The sequence below is a fragment of the Molossus molossus genome, unplaced genomic scaffold (assembly GCF_014108415.1).
Source record: "Molossus molossus isolate mMolMol1 unplaced genomic scaffold, mMolMol1.p scaffold_m16_p_2, whole genome shotgun sequence".
In the NCBI taxonomy this organism is placed as follows: Eukaryota; Metazoa; Chordata; class Mammalia; order Chiroptera; family Molossidae; genus Molossus; species Molossus molossus.
In genome coordinates, this window is record NW_023425355.1 from 24,043,770 (window position 1) to 24,069,807 (window position 26,038).

The following is a 26,038-nucleotide window of genomic DNA, read 5'->3' on the forward strand; positions in this document are numbered from 1 at the left end:
CAATGAAGGAGAAGAAACTCATGTATGTCAAAACAGAGAAGCTATCAAGTTGGATATTGATGTAGGAGTTCACCCCTAAAGTTATTATTGAAGCATTTCAAAGAGGTTATTATTATTATTATGATAAGTATATCAATTAAAGAAAGGGAGCATCACTGTGGCTGGCACCTTACGTGCTTTTTAATTACTACTTTTCCTAGAAAAAAAACATAAGTGGCTATGCAAGTACCACTAATGAGGGCCTAGTGTGGAGTACAACTCTGCATTCCTGACCATGACCTTTTTTGCCTGGCCCTCTTCCTTGAGGAACATGATAATGTAAATATTTTCATATCCTAATTAAGATTTAATGTTCAGCCCTGTTGATGTGGCTCAGTAGGTTGAGCGTGGTCCCATGCACTAAGAGGTTACTGGTTCAATTCCCAATAAGGGCACATACCTGGGTTGTAGGCTCAGTCCCCAGTATGGGGTGTGCAGGAGGCAACTAATCGATGTTCCTATCTTTCTCTCCCTCCCCTTCCTCTCTCTTTAAAAATCAACAAAAACATATTTAAAAAAGAATTAATGTCCAATAAAAGGTGATGGATACATGTAGAAAGGAAAAAGAAAATAAACCTACCTGAATGATAATGAACACACAACATAGCAAAATATGTAAGAGGCAGCTAAAGTAGTGCTTAGAATGAAAATTTGTAAGTTTGATTATATATATAAAAAAGAAAGTCTTCTTTATTTAAAAGAAGCAGGGCTGAAAGTTCTTGATCTTAATTTTTACCTTATGAAGCTAAAAAAAGGAGAAGAAAAAAAATAAAAATAAGACCAAAAATCAATGAAATAGAAAAGAGAACATTAACAAAGAAAAAGCTAGTTCTTTGAAAATTTTGATAACAAACCATGTTATAAATCAATGAATAAATAAAAGGAAAAATACTAATTACAAGTACCAGGAATGAAAGCAGGGGTATTATTACAGATCTTCCACACATTAAAAGGACACCCCAGGAATATTATGAACAACTTTATGTGAACAAAGCTGACAAATTGAATAATATGGACTGATTTTTTGAATGACAAAAATTGTCAAAACTGATATGAAAACATACAGAAAATTTTAATGAGACTACATTTATAAAAGGAATTGAATGTTTAATAAAAATGCTCCTCAGCAAAGAAAGTTTTCAGGTCACAAGTTCTTGCTGATGAATTTCATTCAAATATTTAAGGTGTACAACGTATTGATTTCATACATTTAGACTGCAATATGATTGCTATTGTAGCATTAGCTAACATCTCTATTGAATCACAGAATTATTTCTTCTAACAGAAGAAATAACCTGAGGGTTGAACGACCCTTTCACAGGGGTTGCCTAAGACATAACAGTAGAAAAATTACAGTTATAAAGTAGCAACAAAAATAATTTTATGGTTGGGGGTTACCACAACATGAGGAATTGTATTAAAGGGTCGCAGCATTAGGAAGGTTGAGAACCACTAGAATCTAAGTGATGGGAACAATTAAGATTGGATAAGAGGTTAATATCCAAAATATATAAAGAACTCATACAACCCAACAAAAGTAAGACAAACAATCCAATTTTAAAATGAACAAAGAACCTAATCAGACACTTCTTCAAAGTGAAAAAGTGCAAATTAAAATGACAAAGTACCACCTCACACCTGTCAGAATGGCGGCCATCAACAAATCATCAAACAACAAGTGTTGGTGAGGGTGTGGAGAAAAGGGGACTCTAGTGCACTGCTGGTGGGAATGCAGACTGGTGCAGCCACTATGGAAAACAGTATGGAGTTTCCTCAGAAAATTAAAAATGGAACTTCCATTTGACCCCGTGATCCCACTTCTAGGAATATACCCTAAGAAGCCTGAAACACCAATCGGAAAGAATATATGCACCCCCATGTTCATAGCAGTGCTATTTACAATAGCTAAGACCTGGAAACAACCCAAGTGTCCATGAGTAGACAAGTGGATAAAAAAGCTGTGGTACATTTACCCAGTGGAATACTATGTGGCTATAAAAAAAAAAAAAAAAAGGATCTCTTACCCTTTGAGATAGCATGGAGGGACCTGGAGAGTATCATGCTAAGCAAAATAAACCAATCAGAGAAAAAGAAGTACCATATGATTTCACTTATATGTGGTATCTAAAGAACAAAATAAACTGCTGCACAAAATAGGTCCAGAGACAAGGAAGCATGGAACAGACTGATAAATTTCAGAGGGAAGGGGGGTGGGGTGGGAAGAGATCAAGGAAAGAATTTATATGCATATATGCATTGCCTGTGGACACAGACAATAATGTGGTGAAGGCCTGGGATGGGGTGGGAACCTGGTGGAGGGGGGCAATGGGAGACATCTGTAATACTCTTGACAATAAATATTGAAAAAAGATGTAGTCTCCTTGAAAGATGTTTATAATACAGTTTTGTTGTCTGTAATCTTTATACTGTGTGTTAGATTTCCAGGATTTATTTATCTACTAGATGGAAGTATGTATCCTTAAACAACTCTTGTGTTGCTCCACTCCCTTCCACTCTCTGTTGTTTTGAGTTCAATTTTTTTTTTTTTTGTCTATGTTCCTACATGTAAGTGATATCAGGTAGTATTTGTTTTTCTCTGACTGACTTATCTCAGTATATATATATAATCACATCTTCTTTATCCATTCGCCCATTGATGGACACTTAGGTTGGCTCATTTAATACTAATTATTCAGGCTTTCAATGGAGCCAAATCAAATCACGAATTTAACCAATCAACATTCAATTTTTAGCGCAAACTTTAACCTCTGTGCATTTAGGCTGTGCTGGCTGAAGTACACAGGGACTAAAGAGCTAAGTACCAAAGTGTTTTCTGCTCCTGTCTCATAGGGTCAAGTTCATTGCGTTGTCTGGCCTGAGTTTGTATCTGAAGGCTTTGAGAAAGCATCTGCTTTTAAGCTCATTCATATTGTTGGCTGGATGAAGTTCCTTGTGGTTGTAAGGCTGAGGTCCCTATTTCTTTTCTGGCTGTTAACTGGGAGCCTCTCAGCTCTACTCATCATGTTGCTCCTTCCATCTTCAAACTGTGACTTTGCCTTTTGTTGCGTCTTTTGGGCATCAGCCAGAGAAAGTGTTCTGCTTTTCAGGGTTCATGGAATTGAATTGGGCCCACCTGGATAATCCAGGAAAATCCCTCTGTTTTCAATTCTGTAACCTTAATTACATCTGTGAAGTCTCTTTTGCTATGTACTATAACAGAATCACAGTATCCAGAGATATGGCATGGTCATTTTGGGACATCATCACTTTCTGGAAGTGATGGAAAATGAAGCTGGCAAGAGAACTTGGGGTTAAATTGTAAAGCATGAATGCCTTGCTAAGAAATCTGTAAGTCATTCTTTAGACTAGGTAGTACTGTGTCATTGAAGGATTTTGATCTCTAAAGAAATTACTTGGGGTGCTACATAGAGGTTAGACTGAAAGAAAACGGGAGTAAGGGACCCAGCTAGAAAATTGTTGCATAATTCAGGTAGGAGATGGTGAAGACTTGGACCATTTAATGTGAAGGGCAAGGACCTTGTTTTCTTTCTACCTGGTACATTTACCATCTGGAACTCCCACTCAAGCTTCAGATCTCATAGCCAATGTTGTTTCTTCAAGGAACACTCTTAGGTAACCCCTCACCTAACCCCCTATAATAGCACCCTCTGTTCTTTATGGCAGTTACCTATTTGTCTATCTTCCTTGCTTCTCTTTCAGGTCTGTGAAAGCAGGTATTGCTTCTGACCCATTCACTTGTGTATAACTGGCACTCAGTAATATATATTGAATGAAAGTTTAAAAATAATTTATTTTCCAGCTTGGGCATTTGGGTAGAGAGCTAAATAAATTATGAACCAAGGCAGGAAATATACTCATGTTATGCTTAATCTCTCTTCCTATAGACAACACTAAGTTTGCCTTAATTCCATAGCCTAAACCCTTCTCAACTTTGTACAAACTTTAAAACTAGCTAGGAACTATATTTCCCAAGTGATGATATTAAAATTTATTATGCACATTGTTTTCATTGACCATGTTTTTTTTATCCAGTTGTCTTATGAGATGGTGTGTGTGTGTGTGTGTGTGTGTGTGTAAGGCCATTGTGTTTGTTCATGTGAAATGAAGATTGGTACACATTAATGAGGAGTTTGGCAAAAGAACTCAACAATTTAAATATTTCTAATAATAGGATCTGACTTGGAAGGGTTAACTCATGATGGAAAGGTTTTTATAGCCCCTTTAAGGCTTAATTTGGTAATAGGTGTTCAAGTAGCATTTTTGAGTTGACAGTACTCAAGGAAGGATCTCACTTTGTCATTATCAGATACGGGTTTGACCAACTGGCAAAGAGATAACAATCAAAGAATGTACTGATTTCCTTTAGAAAGTTTAAGACATTACCATCATTAGTTCTAAGGCTTCAAATCATTTCAGAAGGTTTGGCCTCTTTGAGCAAGTTCCCTCTAACTCTCTTCAGTTTGTCACCTTATTTATTTTTTTATTGTTGAGAGTATTACAGATGTCCCCCTTGTTTACCCGATTGACCCACTCATTCCTGTTTCCACCCCTCTCCTGCCTTCCCCAGCCTAGTGTCCGTGTCTATTGGTTGTTGCACATATGCATATAAATTCTTTGTTTTATCTCTTCCCTCCCTTCCCACCCCTCATCCTTCTGAGGTTTGACAGTCTGCTCCCTACTTCCATGATTCTGGATCTCTTTTGGTTGACAGCTTATTTTGTTCATTATATTCCATAAATAAGTGGGATCATGTGGTATTTGTCTTTCTCTGATTGGCTTATTTCGCTTAGGATAATGATCTCCAGGTCTCTCCATGCAGTCTCAAAGGATAAGAGATCTCTCTTTCTTATAGCTGCATAGTACTCCATTGTGTATATGTACCACAGCTTTTTTTACCCACTCATCTATTGATAGACACTTGGGCTGTTTTCAGATCTTAGCAATTGTAAATAGTGCTGCTATGAACATAAAAGTACATATTTTTTTTTTTTCTGATTGGTGTTTCAGGCTTCTTAGAATATATTCCTAGAAGTTGTATCACTGGGTCAAATGGCAGTTCAATTTTTAAGTTTTTGAGGTAACTCCATAGTGTTTTCCATAGTGGCTGCACCAGTCTGCATTCCCACCAGCAGTGTACTAGAGTCCCCTTTTTTCCACACCCTCGCCAACACTTGTTGTTTGATGATTTGTTGATGGCGGCCATTCTGGCAGGTGTAAGAGTTTGTCACCTTATTAACAAAGTTTTGCTTTTATTTTATTTTTTATTTCTGTGAACTGTAAGAGCAACTGCATAATATAAATGTTTTAGAAACAATATTGTCAGTTACTGATGTTTTACAGAAATACGCACTGGGTGGTATAATTATTTAAAGTTTAAAATATGCTGAACAGAATTCTGTTTTAATAAGCATTTCAGAAGTTGAATAGACTGAAGTTCAAAGGACAAATGCTTTTTAAACAAAATTATTCATTTCATTTCCCATTTTTGAAATGATTATTTGAAAGCTTTTATTCAAGCTAAAATGGCTTTCCTTTGTCTTAATTGGTAACACAATTAACTTCAGTGTAATATCTACTGGTTTGAACAATAATACTACACATTAATGAGGTTTATGCTAATTTTTATCCTTAGACATCAATGTTCCAGATAAAAGCACATACAATTTTTGAATTTTCTTTCACATTAAATTTATACTAATATTTGTTTACTTTGCTTACTATACATATAACTAATATATGAATACATAATAACCAATATATAAAAACAACATAATTTTTAAATTCCATCCACTGAACTCTAGTTTATTTCATGAGCAGCATGGGAACATTGAGCAGGGCAGTGATTTTTTTAATTTTTATTTTTTATGTTAGAGATGGGGGGGGGAGAGAGAGAGAGAGAGAGAGAAAGAGAGAAACATGAATGTAAAAGAGGTACATTGATCGGTTTCCTCACATACACATCCAGACCAGGAATCAAACCCACAACCTAAGTATGTATCCTGACTGGGAATTGAACCTACAACCTTCTGGTGCATAGGAAAACTCTCAACCAACGGAGCCACACTGGGCAGGGCAGTGAGTTTAAAGTAAATCAATGATTTTCCTTCTGGAAGGAAGATAGTACTATATATGCTAAGATGGACTATTTGTCTTTTTGGAAATGTATATGTCTTAGGTGGAGTTGGATATAGTATTAGAAAAGCATGAAGATAGAAGAAGCCAGCAAAATAGTCCTGGAGTTTGAGTGTATATACAGGGAATGAATGAGATACATTAATGCTAGGCTTCCCCAGCGTTTATTTTTATATGGAAAAAAAAAAATCTCACTTTAAAACATGCTAGCAAATCCTTTTGTAAATCAGCGTGAAATTTTAACTCAAATAATTTAAATACAATCATATCAGTATCATTGAGAATTAATGGGATGGTACACAATGAAAAACAACAATTAAAGACAATAATCTGTTCAAACAATGATTTAACAGGAGAAAGGACATCGGATGTTGCAAAGATAGAGTGGAGAAAAACTTCATGGGTCTGGAGCAGTGGTTCTGAACCTTCCTAATGCCGCGACCCTTTAATACAGTTCCTCATGTTGTGGTGACCCCCAACCATAAAATTATTTTTGTTATTACTTCATAACTGTAATTTTGCTATTGTTATGTCTTAGGCGACTACTGTAAAAGGGTTGTTTGAACCCCAAAGGGGTCGCAACCCACAGGTTGAGAATCGCTGGTCTAGAGGCAGAGGCATGCTAAGGAAAAAGACCAAAATAACCATAGGAATCTCCTATGACATGTTTGGTCAAATTGAGGACATGGATGATACTTTCTTTTTTTTTTTTTTTTTTTGTGGTACATGTCCCTAGTGGGAACCAAACCCGGGACTCTCTGGTCCTCAGGCCAATGCTCTACAGCTGAGCCAAACTGGCCAGGGTAATACTTTCAATAGTTATCTCATCACTAGCACAATGGCAAAAAAATTTTAATGGAGACTTCAATTTCAAGAAATATAGCAATGTCTCAGTGTTCTGAAAGCAGAGCATATGATGAATTCTTGTCTTACTGAACAATTTTACCTGATATCACTTGAAGAAGCAATGAAGGGAAGGGTTTCTTTGAAATTAGGATTTCAAAACAGGTATTGCATGTAAGGTATTTTGATTTCAGCAAAACATGGAGAAAAATGATCTGTGATTATTTTGTGGATTAAATGCTAAAATAGAGATATGGATCATAATGTAAAGACAGGTTCATGTTCTTAACTTGATGAATAACAGAACCCAAGGCCTTGATTGGTGAATCACTGTTAACCAGAAGAAAGGTCTCTAGTGCCTTGCCACAGAACTCTGTATTTGTTTCTGTCCCTTTCAATATATTGAGTGATTATCTGAATGAAGACATAATGGTCTTACTTGCAGAATTTGCTGATGATTCAATTCTGAGATGGATAACAGGTAAGATGGATCAAAGTCTCAAGATTCAAACTTATTTCTAGGTTGGAAGAATGCCCCTGATGTAATGAGAGGAAATTTAATGAAGGTAATTACGAAGTTCTCCAAATTGACTTAAAAATAGAAACATTTGTAGAATTTCTACTGTGCAGCTCACAACACGAAATGGCTTTGTATCATAGCATTATTATTAAAAAAGACTATAGACCTTTTTATTTATTTATTTTATGTTTTTATTGATTCTTTAGAGTGAGAGGGTTAGAAACATCCATGCAAGAAACAACGATTAGTTGCCTCCTGCGCGCTCCCTACTGGGGATTGAGCCCGAAACCCCAGCATGTGCCCCCACCGGAACCAAACGGAACCAAGCCTTTTATTTCACTGCCAACTCTACAAAGGCTAACAACAGGATACAATTGTTGGAAAAGCTTAGGTTGTATTAAATCTTGGGTTGCATTAAAAGAATTGCAGAGGACAGGAAGAGGGGGTCAGATCATTCCTGAAGCACTCTGGTAAGTTTCGTGTGCTTCTCAGAGAGGGAAGGCCTGGTAATAACATGCCACATGAGAAATGATGGAACAAAATAGATCTATTAATTCTAGAAGAGAAGAAACTTAAAAGGTATACAAAACCTGCCTTTATGTATTTTAAAAACCATCCTCTGTAATTTTAGCATCTAGAAAAGCCTAGTATATAGTAGATACGCTAAAATATTTGCTAAAATAATTCATTCATTGAACAATTATTTGATGAGCATCTCATATGTTCTATGTACTATTTTAGGTGCTGGAAATACAGCATTAAACAAAATAGACATAGTTCCTGCCCTTATGGAACTTGCTTTCCAGTGAGAGGAAAAAGAATAAACAGAAGAGATAATTACAAATATAATGCCAGGTACAAAGGCAGTATGGCGGCACCTTATGTGCTTTTTAATTACTACTTTTCCTAGAAAAAACTCAAACATAAGTGGCTATGCAAGTACCACTAATGAGGGCCTAGTGTGGAGTGCAACTCTGCATTCCTGACCATGACCTAAGAGTCTCGGTTGGATTCCCCTCAAGGACACGTGCCTTGGTTGCAGGTTGCAGTTTGGTCCTCGCCCCTGGTCATGGTTATGCAGGAGGCCACCAATCGATGGGTCTCTCTCATGTCGATGTTTCTCTATCTCCCCTCTCCCACTCTAAAAAAAAATAAAAAAATAAAAAAATAAAGTAGTCTGGAACTACACTGCCTGGCTTCAAATCCTTGCTCACCTGCTTATTGGCTCTGTGACCTTGTTCCAGTTAGCTACTCGTTCTGTGACTCAGTTTTCTCATATGTAAAATGGGCATAATAGTAGATCCTACCTCAAAGAATTTTGTGAGGGCTAAATGAGTCATTCATGTAAAGGTCTGTGGACAGTGCCTGGCACATAGTAAATATTCAATAAGTAATAGCCATTATTGTTATAGTAAGTGTTCTGAAGAAATATCAAGTATGTTAGGTGACAGATGGAAGAATGTAAAATATGAACATCAGTCCAGAGCAGTGGCTCTCAACCTTCCTAATGCCGCGACCCTTTAATACAGTTCCTCATGTTGTGGTGACCCCCAACCATGAAATTATTTTCGTTGCTGCTTCATAACTGTAATTTTGCTACTGTTATGTTTTAGGTGACCCCTGTGAAAGGGTGGTTCGATTCCCATAGGGGTTGTGACCCACAAGTTGAGAACTGCTGGTCCAGAGAGGGTACATGCAGAGAGATTGTAACTGTGATGTATTCTAGCGCTACTTTCCCACATGCTCATCTGCGCCCCCTGTCCTCCTCTCCTTTGTTTGCCTAAACCATCTTTGTTTACCTTTTGAAACCAACCTCACAGAGCACCTCACCTGGAAGGTTGAACAGAGCCCTTTTGCTACTAGAGTTGGCTACCCCCTTCTCTACGCTACTTTGATTTTTTAATTCATTGCAATGTTTGATATTCAAATGTATGAGAAAGTCTAAGGCAAAGTGGTTAAGAACACAGGTTTTGGAGTTCTGATTGAACAAACTTTAAATGACTAATCTGTCATTTACTGTTTGTTTTACCTTGAATAATCACTAAATCTCGCCAATCTTTGGTTTCTTCCTTTGTAAATTGGAGAAAATAATACATACAATATAAGAGGTTTTTAAGAATCAAACTAGAAAATGTGTATGAGATGCAGTATAAAGTTTTAATCCTAGTTTTAACATTTGGTTATTTGAATTTGGACAAGCCATTTAGCCTTTCAGAATTTCGTTTTCTGAATCTACAAATGATGGCAATAGTACCGTTTGATGGAATTACTGTGAAAATGAGAGATAATGTATATAAAGTGCCTGGAACATAGTAGGCTTTCAATAAGGTACATGATTGTCAACTTGAATCTGGTTAGCAATTAGAGCTTTTATTTATTTATTTAAAAAATTTTTTCTTTATTGATTTTAGAGAGAAAGGAAGGGAGAGAGAGTGAGAGATAGAAACATCAATGAGAGAGAACATCGATTGGCTGACCCCCGCATGCCCCACACTGAGGATCGGGCCCACAACCTGGGCATGTGCCTTGACTGGGAATCAAACCGGCAATCCTCTTGGTGCATGGGCCGACACTCAACTGCTGAGTCACATCAGCCGGGCAGCAATTAGAGCTTTTAAAAAATGAAGTGTGTTGCTTTTTGAAGTCATAAGCTCCTTGTCACTGGAGGTGTACATAGTAAGTAGATGGCAGTAGCCCAGAGAAATTGTAGGGCAGATGACTGCAGTGACATATACGATGGAGGAGGTCAAGTCTTCCCAAACTTTCATCCATGGAACAGCTGTCTCATCCTATCAAGTCTAATTTAATAGGTCTGGGATGAGAACCACCAATCTTGCCACTATATTGCCTCCAACTCAAAGGTTAATAATTCTGTAAATCGAAGTTAAGTTCATAACTCATGTACTTTATTAATTTTATCAAATGAGCTCCTCATCTGCATCCTTCCTACCCAGGCTTCTACTATTTGCACCCACACGTACTGTTAAATGGTTTCTTAACTACAATAAATCCAAGAAAAATGATTTTAATTCATCTTCATTTATTTATTTATCCATTAAGTTTAAGTAGAGACAAGTTACTATGACATGCAAGAATCATAATTTTTTAGTGTCAGTGAATCAGTTAGCATTAAGTTTTTCCATTATTAAATACAATTTTTTTTTACTTAATATTATGTTGCCATTATCAAAGTTCTTCTGAGACATTTTCTAAAATCTGAATTTGCAGAATTAGAAATTTCCACAGTAAACCACAGTACAGCACATTTATAAGGTAAGAGTACATATATCACATGACCTTGGGCAAGACTCTTTTTCTTGCTGCATGTCAAATTCACTGACTGGAAAATGGGAAGAAGAAAATGCAAATAGCTTATTACTTGTAAAACATTTTACATATGAGTGTTATCTACTTTGTGGTTTTTGTTAATTTTGATATTTAGAAACTTTTTTCTGAATGACACTTGACACATAAATTCATTTATTATTTTTCAATGTTTAAATGTTTTTCATTTTTAGAAGGCTTAAATAGCAAGGAAGTTGAATCCATAGTATAAATTTACCTGTGCTTGGTACTTAATATATAAAGCACATATAAAGGAAACATACTTAGGGAATCTGGAAAAAAAAAAGAAAAAAAATCATACAAGATGAAATTATTCTGGGAAAAGAAAGTTTCTGTCCAACAGTATGATGCCTCATAGATAATGTTAGAAAATACTGAAGATCTGAACTCTTCTACTTGGGAAAATGTTTCAGAATGCTTACTTCCTGTTTTTACATATTTTGGGCATCATGATACCTTATAGCTTCTTTGCTTTTCCATTTAACATGAACATGTGTGCACCATTTATCATAATGCATATCTTATCAGGTCTTAGAGAGCTTATTTTGAAGAATTTCAAAGACAATGATGCAAAACATCTCTTTTTGTTCCTTTAAAGCAGTTGTTCTCAACCTTCGTAATACTGCCACCCTTTAATACAGTTCCTCATGTTGTGGTGACCCCCAACCATAAAATTATTTTTGTTGCTACTTCATAACTGTAATTTTGCTACTGTTATGAATCACCATCGGAAATATGTGTTTTCTGATGGTCTTAGGTGATCCCTGTGAAAGGGTCATTTGACCCCCAAATGGGTTGGGACCCACAGGTTGAGAACTGCTGCTTTAAGGTCTTTGTTTTTTTTTTTATCATCCTCACCCGAGGACATTTTTCCATTTTTTGTTCAGATAGAGCGGGAGGGAGAGAGAGGAAGAGAGAGAGAGAGAAACATCGACGTGAAAGGGACACATCGAGTGGTCGCTATCCGCACAACCAACCAGGGCCGGGGACAAACTACAACCGAGGTACGTGCCCTTAGCGGGAACCGAACCCGGGTCTCTTCGGACCGCAGGCCGATGCTCTAACCGCTGAGCCAAACCGGCCAGGGCCGCTTTAAGGTCTTTGTAAAAGAAGTATTTGAGGATCAAGAAATATTTGGATTTTAAACAAAAAGTGCTATAAACTGAGTTTTATTATACCTGACAAATTCTATTAGGTTTTTCAAACTCTTTCAGCTTTTGTTTGTTTCCATTTTAATTTTTAGTATTTCATTGTCCTATAGGAAAGACACTTTTGGTTACACTTTGACACGTCTACCTGTCTTCTTCTTCCTTTTTTTTTCTGCATTATTTAGTTGCAGAGGGTGGATAAAATTCAACAAGTTTAAGAGATATAATTTCTTGCTACAAGTAACTAATTCTGCATCATTTCCCATTAAGCTAAGAATTGAATGGAACAGTAAATCAGAACTTTTCCACACCGTGGAAGAAGCACTAATTTTAACTGAATGTCAAATCGTTAAAGGTAACAAAGATGGAGTATGCGCAGAAGCACTTGCAGAAGAGTTATGATTCTATTCTAATTATACCAATTTATTTTTTTAATGAAAGTATTCTCCTGTAATTATTTTGATAAATTTTCTTAAAACTCGCCTCCTTTTTTTTTGCTCGGCAGTTAGTATCCCACTGGTAGCTAGTGTAGGCGTTTGCCAGAATTATCTTTCTATTCAGTCAATAAGAAGTTCATAATTTTGCAAGTGACCACATAAAAGATGAAAACACCCTAGATCCCTTGAGGAGTTAAGCTAATTGCTTGGCTTTAAAGTTGTTTGACCAATAAAAAGTTGCAAGAAGAGGCTCCATCCATAAAATTCTATGCATGTCTGACATCCTTCTTAGTTGTTCTTTCCTGCTGGATTTTGATTGCCTAAACTTGATGCATCTGCTCTTTGAGTGAGTAGGTTAAAGTCTATTTTTTAAAGAGGCATACTGTGAAGTAGTCACCATGTCACATATTGTTTTGTTTTCTAGGGATAAAAGATATTTATTTGTTTATGAATTTCAGTGTTTCTGAAACTCATATGACTTATGGCTATTTAAACTACTAAAAGGTAACTGTTATGCCCCCAGAAATAAATGTCATCTTGAAGCAATATAGCATTCTTTTGTTTAGTGTCTTGCCCAGTACTCTCACAAACCCCTTGGAAAGTAGGATCCATATCCATATTTTAGCATCATATCCATAAAATGATCATGGGGCATTTTTGTTTTATATTTTGCTGAGATCAAAATACTTTACATGTAAACAACCCATGTTCTGGACAATCATAATTCCCTTTCCTTCCTTGCTTCTTCAAGTACCTGTGGGGTACATTGTTAAGCAAGTTAATTGATCAAATGCTTTGCTTTCAAAATACTGAGACTTGAAGCATCTATTTTGAAATTGAAGTCTCCATTAAGATTTTTTGCCATTGTTCCAGCTGTGTGAAAGTATCATCCAGGTCCTCCATGTTGCCAAACAGGTTGTTCAGAATCCCCACTAGGATATTATTTTAGTGTTTTTCCTCAGCGTGCTTCTGCCTCTAGATTCATGAATTTTTTTTCCCACCCTGTGTCTTTGCAACATATGATGTGCTGTTTCCTGTTAAATCTATTTTGGAACAGATTATTGCCTTTAATTGCAAATTTTTACTGAGTACCATCCTAGCAAGCCTCAGAAACGCGTATTCAACTCTATTTAAGCTCTTTGTGTGATAATTTTAAACTGCTTTCATTTATTACCATATTCTCACCATTGGTATAAGACATCTGACGCTAAAACTATAGCTTCCAAAGAGCTTTCCTATCATTTTTCTCAAGAGAATTTCTGAGATCTTTTCCCAAGTGCTCTTCTTGTTTTGTCCTATGCAGTGTCATGCATTAGTTTAGGGCACACAATATTTTAAAAGCATTTATCTCTTTGTATAGTTTCAGTTTAAAGTCTCTTAATAAGATTAGAACACCTTCTTTCAAACATTTCCCCCAGGTTTTTCAAAGATGAATCCTATCTCTTACATGGTCAAGAAAATAACATTCTGTTCACTGGCATTTCTATTTTTCCTCCATGATTTCTATGAGCTCTCATCCTCCCTAATTATTTGTGGCATGGGGAGGCATTTCTTAAGCTCTTTCTTCCTCTCCTTCAGGGGGCTCACATTACATTTATAACACTGGTAATTGGTGAGCTCCACAGTCAGGAATACAAACTTAAAACATACTCTACAGGTCAATGAAATACCGTTTTCCTCAGCATTCTTATCTTCTGGGTTTCAAGTTGAACTATTACCCTTTATGGTTTCCTTTGGAGATACCCTACCTTGTATAAACTCACATAAACTGCTGCAACAATTGTGCAATTTGTCATGCCTTTTAACAGCTAGGTATAGGCAATGGATGCTACTTTTGAGCTGAACCATATATAATATTTCTATTTCATTCACATTTTCTACCTTTAAAACTACCTGGATCCTTGATGGCGAGCTGTAAGTTTCAATATTCCATTGGATCATGGAATCATGAAGTTGGAAGGTATTTGTATAGCTAACTCATTCATTCCTTTTGCTCAAAAAAAGCATGGCAAAGGTTGCTAAATATGGCATATTTATTATATCTACCTACTCATTTGATTGAAAGGGAATTTTGTCTGAGGATACCTAAATTGATGCTAGGGGAGGAGATGCTTGTATTAGAGCTGATTTACACCACTTATTTATTTTTCAATATTCAAGAAATATTTCTTGAGTATCTATTATGTTACAGGCATTGCAATGGGTGCAGCACTATCACGATGAATAAGACAGATGTGATCTACGCTCTCATAGAGAATGTAGTCTGTTAGAGTGACATGCTCATCAAGCAGTCATTATTTTAGATTAAGATAAGTGTTAGCAGGCTCAGAGTAGGTAGCAGCTGAGGGTGAAATCAGAGAAACAGTACAGAAAAAATTCTTAAATCATTTTTATTTTTAATGTCCTAAGTACTCAACTGACCAGATGTGGGGGCTTTGGGAAACTAATGACAACACATAGTTTCCAGGTGCTTGTGGGTCATAGTAAAGTTTCATGTGATATTGATCTTCTATTAGGTAATAAAAGTAGTGGCCCTGTTCTTAAAGAATGCCACCTATGCATTTCAGTAAAAGCAATAGATAAAATATAAGAAAATATTTGTAGATGTCTCATCTTCTCTCTAGGTCTTAAGTTCCTTACAAGTAGTACCATATCTACTCTCACTCGTATTTTACAATATGGTTCCTTGTGCTATATAAACAAGCAATACATGATTTATGAGTTAAAATAAAAGAAAGTTGAATGACAGGAGAAGAGAATATTTGTGAGGGTACTCTAAGCACAAGTAAATCTGTCAATCATTGTGGAGTAACGTAGAGTCTTTAAGTTAATACCAAGTAACTTTCTTTTGGGCTTGTGACAAGACAAGTAAACAATACAGTTAGGGAAAACGAAGTCCCGGTGCACTGTTTGCATTTGAGGAGGTGTGTGTGTGTGTTCGTGCAGACATACGTAATAGACTACGAATCTTTTTATTTTTTTGTAAAGCTATAAACTTTAAATTTTGCCAGTCTGGGCAACAGTTTCCACACAGCTGTATTGGTTTCCTATTTGCAAGGTGTAAAGGAGAAAACCCCCAACAAAATTTTGTTTTGAAAACTAAATGGAAGAGGTGCTTATTACTGAGGTGTTTTTTACTAATGATTAAGAAGTGAAGCGTGTTCATTATACAAAACGGCAAACAATTTTAGTGACACTGGGACAAGATTATGTATATTGACTGTTATAGTGGGAGCAACAGTAAGAACTCCTATTCCTCCTCTTCCTATCCTCAAGCTGCAATGTCCAAATCAGAGTTTGCATAGAGGAGAAGGAAGCCGGTCGCTAAACAAGGGTTATTGGCTCTGAAGTTTGATAATGGAATTTGAGAGTATCTCAGGTGAATTGCTACTATCTCGCAAGGTTTGGAATTTAACACATACCCACACAGCACACATGGACACACACAGGAGATGACCTGGGGCAGAACCCCGATGGAGGCAGTTTTAACATCAGTCGACCACCTTTTCTTCTGTGTAATCATGGTGTCCTGTTCACTGCATCAACCACTACAACTAGGCTGAGGTTGAAGATCCTTCCTGACCTGGGTCCTATTTGATCTCCTGCTGATACAAAGGAGGACTTTTCAGGGCATCAATTTGGGATTCAGCAATCCACTTCACTCTGACTCAGGAAAAACCAGTTCTTCAAAATATGTTTGAAATGGTTAGCAACTTGCCATTGCATTTGCTGAGCTAGAGGTTTGCAACTCTGCAACTTTATTTTCCATATGCTCAAGAGACATCCCCAGCACCACAGCACTCCTGCATGTGGCACAGCAGACTAGTGAACGATATAGGCAGCATATGGCTCCTCTCAACTTCCTTGCAGTTGAAGGGGTTTTCAGGCAAAGTAAGGCACAAAAGCATTTCTTATGTCAAATGGCCTTCCCCTTATTTGCCTTAGAAGCAATGAGAATTCTAGGCAGATGTATGGGGGAAAAGGCCAACCAAGCCTGCACCTGCAACAGAAATGTAATTTCTCTGCTTTCCAGTGGATTTTATTCACAGTTGAGCTGGTTCTCTTTGTGACCCTGCTGGATTTTGAACTCTTATACAAAAGCAACAATAACAGCAAGCCTAAAGAACCTTCCACAATTCATTATGAAACCAGGCATAGGAATGAGCTCTACCAGTGAGGAATACAGTTACACATGCATGCTAAGGTGTTCCAGCTCAGCTTTGAAGCCTTTAACTATAAATCATATTCACAAGTTCCATCTCTGTCTATAGCATGCACATAGAGTTGCTATACTACCATTGGATTTGGAATAAAAATCCATCCTTGTGTAAGTTATCATAGTACACAGAGGTTATTCTGCCACCAACAGCAAAGCACACATGCTAAAAGCCCACGAGCTGTCAAATTGGTGAACTTGCTGTGACCTGGAACATCAGAAATACATTGAGTGCGGTGAGAGAAGAGCATTTTGAATTGTGTTTCTTTTCTATTACAAGGAACTTTGTATAGAGTTGGAGGAAAAGGCCAAAGGAAGCTGTTTTGGAAATGAGACTAGATCATCTCTAATGTCGCTTTCAGCCTTAAAATTCTCTAGGCCAAGAAAAGTTACAAACTCAAAGGCTGTCTGGTGCCAGGTGTGGGATGCAATGAGGTGGAAGACAATAGGGAGAGGTGTTACTTGAGGAAAACTGAACAGTGTGTTCTTCACTGAAAAGCATGCATAACAAAACATGCTGAAACAACATCAAACTCTCTGCTACGCCTCCCCAAAACAAAAACAAAAGATCTCCAGGAAAAATTCAGCCCTCAGACTATCAATTTTCAAATTATCTAAAATCTTACTCCTTTTTCTTTCAAAATTCAGATAAGACTTCAAAGTCAAAAGCTCACTCCTTATCAATGGGAACAATATGATTTTCTTAGGAGTCTTTTTTAGAAAAGTAAGCACATATAATATTAAATTTGCAAAGTGTTTTCAAAGGTACAGTTGGAAGTTTCTTGTGCATGTTTCTTTTTTAAAATATGATTTATTTTTCAATTATAGTCAACATATACTATTATATTAATTTCAGGTATACAATGTAGTGATTAGACATTTCTATAAAGTATGAAGTGATCACCCTGATAAATTTAGTACCCATCTGACACCATATATAGTTATTATAATGTTATTGACTATATTCCCTATGCTTTACTTCACATTCCTGTGACAATTCTGTAAACACCAAATTGTATTTTTTTATTTTTATTTTTCTGTATTGATTTTAGAAAGAGGAAGGAAAAGGGAGAGAAAGATAGAAACATCATTGAGAGATAACATCGACTGACCACCTCCTGCATGCCCCGCACTGGGGTTTGGCCAATAACCTGGGCATGTGCCCTGACCGGGAATCAAACCAGCGACCTCTTGGTGCATGGGTCAACGCTCAACCAGTGAGCCACACCAGCCAGGCCCAAATTGTACTTCTTAATCCTTCATCCTTTATCCCACCAACCCCTTTCCCATCTAGTAACAGTGAAAATGTTCTCTTTGTCTATAAGTTTGTTTCTATTCTGCCTGTGAGTTTATTTTGTTTTGTACATTCCACATATAACTGAAATCATATGGCATTCATCTTTTTCTGTCTGGCTTATTTCACTCAGCACAATACCCTCTAGGTCTCTCCATGTTGTTACAGATAGCAAGATTTCATTCATTTTTATGGTAGAGTCATATTACATTGCATATATGCACCACTTCTGTATTCATTCATCTATTGATGAACACTTAGTTTGCTTCCATATCTTAGCTATTATAAATAATGCTGCAATGAACACAAAGATGGATGTCTTTTTCTTTTAGTGTCTTGGGTTTCTTCAGATAAATACCCAGAAGTGGAATTGCTGGGTTTCTCTTGGTCTCTTGTTATTGCTTCTCTTTTATTTACTTATTTTTATTTTTTTATAGCTTCTCTTTTAAAGTCTATTTTGTCTAATATAAATCCCACTACTTCAGCTTTTTAAATTTACATTTTCATGAAATATATTTTTCCATTCCTTTACTTTAAGTCTGTGTATGTCTTTATTCTGAAGTGAGTCTCTCTACACAGCATATGTAAGGATCTTGTTTTGTTATCCATTCAACCCCTGTATGTATTTTGATTGCAGCATTTAGCCCATTTGTATTTAAACTAATTATTGCTAGATATGTATTTATTGCTATTTTAATGTTAATCTTTTTACATGTTTCTTCTCCTTAGGAAAACACTTCAACATTTCTTGTAATACTGGTCTGGTGGTAATGAACTCCTTTAACTTTTTCTGGTCTGGGAAGCTCTTTAACTGTCCTTTAATTCTAAATGATAGCTTTGCAGGATAGAGTAGTCTTGGTCGTAGGTCCTTGCTTTTCATCACTTTGAATGTTTCTTGCCACTTCCTTCTGGCCTGCAGAGTTTCTGTTGATACCTCAGCTGATGATCTTATGGGTGCTCCTATGTAGATAACTAACTGCTTTTCTCTCGCTGATTTTAAGATTCTCTCTTTGTCTTTAACCTTTGGCATTTTAATTATGATGTGCCTTGGTGTGGTCCTCTTTGGGTTCAACTTGTCTTGGACTCTCTAAGCTTCCTGGGCTTATATGTCTGTTTCTTTTGCCAGGTTAGGGAAGTTTTCTGTCCTTATTTCTTCAAATAGGTTTTTCAATTCTTGCTCTCTCTCTTCTCCTTCTGATATCTCTACAATGCAAATGTTGATATGCCTGATGTTGTTCCAGAGGTGTGTTTAACCTCATTTTTGGAGATTTTTTTTTTCCTTTTTGTTGTTCTGATTGGGTATTTTCTGCTACTTCATCTTCCAAATTGTGGATTCAATCCTGTTTTCTCTAATCTACTGTTGATTTCCTCTAATGTGTTGTTCATTTGTTATTATATTCTCCATTTCTGGCTGGCTATTTTTTATGTCTCTATTATTTATATGTGACATATCTCTTTGCTGAAGTTTTCTCTGAGATCATTGAGCATCCTTATAACCAATGTTTTGAACTCTGCATCTGGTAGATTGCTTGTCTCTATTACTAGTCTTTTCTCTGGAGTTCTGTTCTGTTCTTTCATCTGGGACATGTTTCTTTGTCTCTTCACTTTGCCTCTCTCCCTGTGTTTGTTTCTACGTCTTAGGTAGAACTGTTACATCTCCTGGTCTTGATAGAGTGGCCTTATGTAGTAGGTGTCTTATGGGACCAGAGGTGCATTCTCCTTGGTCACTTGAGCTGGGTGCTCTAGGTGTGTACTTTGTGTAGATTGTGTGTATCTTCCTATTGTAGTTGAGCTTTGATTGCTCTTGGCATGTCATTGGGAGTGACTGATCCTCAGGCTGATTAGTTGTGAGGACTGACCTAGACTACAGTGAAGAAGCTGTCTTGCCAGGACTAACCCTATGGAGCAGAATTTGTTTTAGCAAAGCTCTGGTGTCAAGTCTGACTATTGGGTATATTATTTGTGGAAGTGGTTGGGTGGTGCTCTGGTGTGGCCTGAAGCTAGCCACTGGGCATGTTGGTTCTGGGGCCTCTTGGGCAGTGTAGGCAAAGGTCAGCTGCTGCCTGTGCCCTGCTCCTGACTACTTTTTGTGAGCTACACAAAAGATCTGCAAATGGTTGCCACTTGTGCTGGGCTTGGAGATGCTGGGAGAGGTTAACCTGTGAACTGAGACCAGCTGCTACTAATGCCAGGCTTGGGATTGCTTAGGAAAATTTATGGAGCATGCCAAAGTCAGCTGTTGCTTGTTTGGGATTTTTTGAACCTTAGAGAGATTTTAGAAAAGTCTGAAACATAAACCAAGACAGGCCAGTTGTATGAAAAAGCCACTGGAAATGGCTTCAGTGGGCAGGCAAGTTGGTGAGGCACGTTTCAGGGAATCTCCAAGGTGGGGCAAACAGTTTTGGTCAGGTTTATGGAGACTTGGATATGGTACACACTTGTGCCTGCTGACTCTGTAGAAGGAGGCCTCAGTAAAGGAACAATGAATGGTGCCGACACTAATGTCTGGGAGAAACCTTCCCTTACAGCCCTCGCCTGGAAGCCAAACAACTCAGTTCCTCCTCATATGTCTCTAGTGCCTTTCCAGTTGCCATCCCAGGGCTGGAACTCAGAGCCAGAGATTCAGTCAATGAGTCAGGTCAGCAGCTCTCTGACTCACTCAGTCACAGTCTCTGCTATTTACACACACAGAATTTATGGAGATTTATCTTCCCAGGCTGGTATGGGGCAGGGACTCCTCATTCCCTGGGGGGGTGGGGGGGGCGTAGAGAGTGCTGCAGCCAAGATATTTCTCTTGATTTCAAATCTACCACATGTAGCCCTGGCTGGTTTGGCTCAGCGGTTGGAGTGTCGGCCTGCGGACCAGAGAGTCCCGGGTTTGGTTCTCACTAGGGGCGCGTACCAAAAAATAAAAACAAAATAAATAAATCTACCACATGTGGGTCTGAGACCAGCCTGCTACTCTGTTCCTTGTCTCCATCCCTTCTACAAGTCTTGACATGGCTTTTTTTTTTTTTTTATATCCTTATTTATAGAACTTCTGTTAAGCTAGATTTCAAGTTGTTCTCAATGATGGTTGTTCTGTTTAGTTGGAATTTTGATGTGGTCATGAGGGCAGGTGAGTGCATTTTGTGTGTGTGGTTATTTCTGTATAATTAGAGATTTTGCAGCTTTGTTAAAGTTTTTTTTCATCATGACTTCATTTTATTGGACTTTTCTTTATACGTAATTATTATGAATCAGAATGATCTTATAATTGTTCACTAAGAAACTCAGAAGAACAATTCAGGAGTAAAACCTAAGGAAGAAAGCTAAATGGAAGGTGAGTTACATGGTATAGGGTTTAGAGATCACTGGAAGGCAGTGAAAAGGTCCATCTGTGGCAGCCACTGAGAGATCCCCTGTCTGGAAAGGAAGAGGATACAGATTTTAAAGAATCAGTCTATTTCACATGTCCTTTGGCCTTATCTTTTCCATTTTGAATGAGCATATTACTTCTTACAAGAAATAAGAAGAGGATGTCTCCTCAGGGATTACTCTAGAGCCTCATCATGGATCTTACATTTCTTGTAAGGCTTTTAAGTTAAGGCAATAATTTATTCTTCATGATACCAGAACTCCTGCCTGTACTCAAAGAGGTGGTCTACTAAGAACAGCCTGGGCACAAAACAAGTCTCAATAAATTTAAGAAGATTGAAATCATATCAAGCATCCTCTCAAACCATAATGATATAAAACTAGAAATTAATCACAAGAAAAAACTGAAAAACATACAAAGACATGGAGACTAAATAACATGTTGCTAAACAATGAATGGATTAATAATGAAATCAAGAAAGAAATCAAAAGATACCTTGAAACAAATGAAAATGAGAACACAACAACCTAAAATCTATGGGACATAGCAAAAGCTCTCTTAAGAGGAAAATTTAGAGCAAACAGGTCTATCTCAAAAAACACAAAAAATTACAAAAAAATCTAACCTTACACTTAAAGGAACTAGGAAAAGAACAACAAACAAAGCCCAATGTGAGTAGAAGAGAGGAAATATTAAAGATCAGTGCCCCAGAGATGTGGAAGTAAGGTACAGACTGACAACTCTCAGAAGAGTGGGTGGTGGGAGGAGGGAAGAGATAAACCACAGAACTTATATGCATGTACACATAACCGATGGACATGAACAACAAAGCCGGGGACAGGGTGGAAGGGAAGGGGAGGAGGGTGTCAATGGGGTAAAAAAGGAGAAACGTCTGTAACAAAAATAAAATTATAAAAAAAGATCAGTGCAGAAATAAACAAAAATAGAGTCTATAAAGAATCTATAAAAACAATATAAAAGATCAATGAAACCACGACCTGGTTCTTTGAAAAGATCAACAAGATTGATAAACTATTAGACAGACTCATCAAGAAAAAAAAGAGAGAGACCTCAAATAAATAAAATCAGAAATGAAAGAGGTCAAGTAACAACTGACACCAAGAAAATACAAAGGGTTGTCAAAAATGTTATGAACCACTATATGCCAACAAATTGGACAATCAGGACAAAATGGATAAATTGCTAGAAACATAGAATCTTCCAAAACTGATTCAGGAAGAATCAGAAAATCTGAATAGATAGATTACAACTAATGAAATTGAAGTAATTAAAAACAAAAACAAAAACAAAAAAACTCCCAACAAACAAAAGTCCGAGACCAGATGTCTTCAGAGGTGAATTTTACCAAACGTTCAAAGAAGCACTAATGCCTATTCTTCTCAAACTATTCCAAAAAAATTCAATGCAAGTGATGACTCCTAAGAACATTTTTCGAGGTCAGCATTATCCTCATTTTAAAACTGAATAAATACACTGAAAAGGAAGAAAATTATGGGCCTATATTCCTGATGAACATAGATGCTAAAATCTTCAACAAAATATTAGCAAACCAAATTCAGCAATACATTAGAAATCCCATGTGATTAGAAAGTGATCACATGGGATTTATTCTGGGGAAGCAAAGCTGGTACAATATCTGCAAATCAATAAATGTAATATACCACATAAACAAAATGAAGGATAAAAATCACATGATCACATCAATAGATGCAGAAAAAGCATTTGATAAAATCCAGCACCTTTTATGATAAAAACTCTCAATAAAGTGGGAATAGGTGGAACATACCTTGACATAATAAAGGTCATATATGACAAACCCACAGCCAACATCATACTCAATGGGTAACAAGTACAAACATTTCTCTTAAGATTGGGAACAAGACAAGGATGTCTGCTTGTCTCAACGAGTCCTAGTCACAGCAATCAGACAAGAAGAAATAAAAAGCATTCCAATTTGAAAGGGAGAAGTAAAACTGTCACTATTTGCAGATGACATGATATTGTACATAGAAAACCTTAAAGGTTCTACCAAAAAACTTCTAGAACTTATAAATGAATTAAGTACAGTAGAAAGATACAAAATAAATATCCAGTAATCAGTTGCAGTTTTATACATCAATAATGAACTATCAGAAAGTAAAACTAAGAAAACAACCCCATTCACATTTTTTCTGATATATCTCCTTGGGCTAGGGAAACAAAAAAAGTAAACAAATGGGACTACATCAGACTAAAAAATGTTGCACAGCAAAGGAAACTATCAAAAGAATGAAAAGACAACCCACTGACTAGGAGGGCATACTTGCTAGTGCTACATCTGATAAGGGGTTCATATCTGAAATTCATAAGTAATATATAATACTCAATACAAATAAAACTCCAAACAATCCAATTTAAAAAGTAGACAAAGAACCAAAGAGGACATGCAGATTGCCAATAGACATACAAAAAAAAAAAAAAATCCTCAACCACACTAATCATCAGAGGGTTGCAAATTGAAACCATAATGAGATATCACCTCACATGTGTCAGAATGGCTATCATCAGTAAATTAACAAACAACAAGTGTTGATGATGTGGAGAAAAGGGAATCCTTTTGCACTGTTAGTGCAGCCATTGTGGAAAGCAGTGTGGAGGTACCTCAAAAAAATTAAAAATGGAACTGTGATTCCACTTCTGGGAATATATCCAAAGAAGCCCAAAACTAATTCAAGAGAATATATACACCCTTATGTTCATTGCTGAGTTATTTACCATAGCCAAGATTCAGAAGCAGCCCAAGTAAGTGCCTATCAATAGATGGGTGGATAGAAAAAAGCAGTGGTACATTTATACAATGAAATATTACTTGGCTGTAAAAAGGAAGAAAATCTTACCTTTTGAGACAGCACAGATGGACCTGGAGAATATTAAGCTAAGTGAAATGAGCCAGTCAGAAAAATACAAATACCACATGATTTTATTTATGTGTGGAATCTAATGAACAAAATTAACAAACAAAGTAGAACCAGAGTCATGGGTACATGGAACAGACTGACAGCTGTCAGAAGGGAGGGGATTGGCAGGATGCTTGGTGAAAAATGTGAAAGGATGAAGCAAAAAAAAAAAAAAAAAATCCTCATAAAGGCAGACAACACTACGGTGATTACCAAAGGGAAAGATGGGTGGGGGAGGTAGAAGAGGGTAAAAGGAGGATACATGGTGACAGAAGAAGAATTGATTTGGGGTGGTGAATGCAATATAGAACATTTAGATGATATATTATAGAACTTTACACTGAAACTTATAGAATTTTATTAACTAATGGCACCTCAATAAATTTAAAAAAAAATTGTGCACAGTGGGTCGACTTTGGATTGCAGCTCCCTAGGTTCAGCATTAAGGAATAAATTAAAAGCTTTCCTTTTGGGGTAAGGCAGGGAGTATCTGGCATCTTTTGTTAGAAGTACATTTAAATGAAAGATTTTTTATATGACTGCATTTCAGTTCTTTGTGTGCATGCTGAGTGCCAGGTGTTTTTTAGAGTCCCAAGTCACTCCAGAGTAATATGTGATTGAGTGTGACTCTTGCATCTCTCTGCAGTCTCTTTCTGACACATGCACCCAAAGAGGTTCTGAGGGGGAATTGGAGAAGCTGGTGTCCAGCAAGGAGGACATATTCACACTACCTGGACAGAGGAGAGTCAGTGGGCATGTCAATGATAAAGCGCTTGCAATGAACTAAAAATTACTTGTTAGGCAATTGAGGAAAATTTGTCTTCAAGTTTCTTTTAAGGACTGAACAGAAGCATTGAGAATTTAGACAATATTTTATGCATGCTTTATCTCATTGTCAGACATAATTTTTTTTCACCATAAATATTCAATCCTAAGTAGCTTCAAAGCTTCAACCTCATAGCTCAAGTCCAGGTTTTGTCATATTTTTTAAAGAAGCAGTTTTATGTATCATCAGTGTTAATGAAAACATTATGTTCCATTCTTAAGTTGAACTGTGGATTTGAAATATGAAGTTTTCAGAACCATATGCTCATGTTCAAAACTGATGTCTTTGTAGCTGTGACTATTCAGGGCATGAAAATGTATAGAAGTAAATGTGCACTTGAATGTGCAGGTTATATTTTATCATTAAGGCTGATTATTTATAGAAGCAGAGAAAGCAGAGAGCTGTCAAAGTGGTTTTAAATAAAACAAACAGCAACTGCAAAAAGGTATTGTTTGCAGCAGGAATACTCGCCATAATCAGGATCCTTTATCTTTCATGGATAGAGCTGGCTGTGGCTGCCCCTGCAAGCAAAGCACTTTGGAGCAGCTGGGCAAAATGCTGGAGGAGAGATGCAGCTGGACTTGTCCTCTCTGGAGAGTAAGATGGATCCCTTGGTAGTAGACTCAGCAGGCTAGGAAACCTCCAATGACTAGCAGCCTTAGTTCTTCCAGTTAACCACATAGTATTTTTCGGTAAATCATATTTTCTATAGCCTTGAATAGTATTAACTTTCTAAAGTGACCTGAAAATAAAATAATCTGCTCCTAGAATGGAGCAGTAAAAGCCTTTTATATTGAGATTAAACATAAAGCTAAAATATTTTTGTGATGTGTGTCGCAGACAGTAGTATAGTGTTCTGGTTACAAAGAATACAGGTTCCATCACTTCTTAGCCACGGGGAT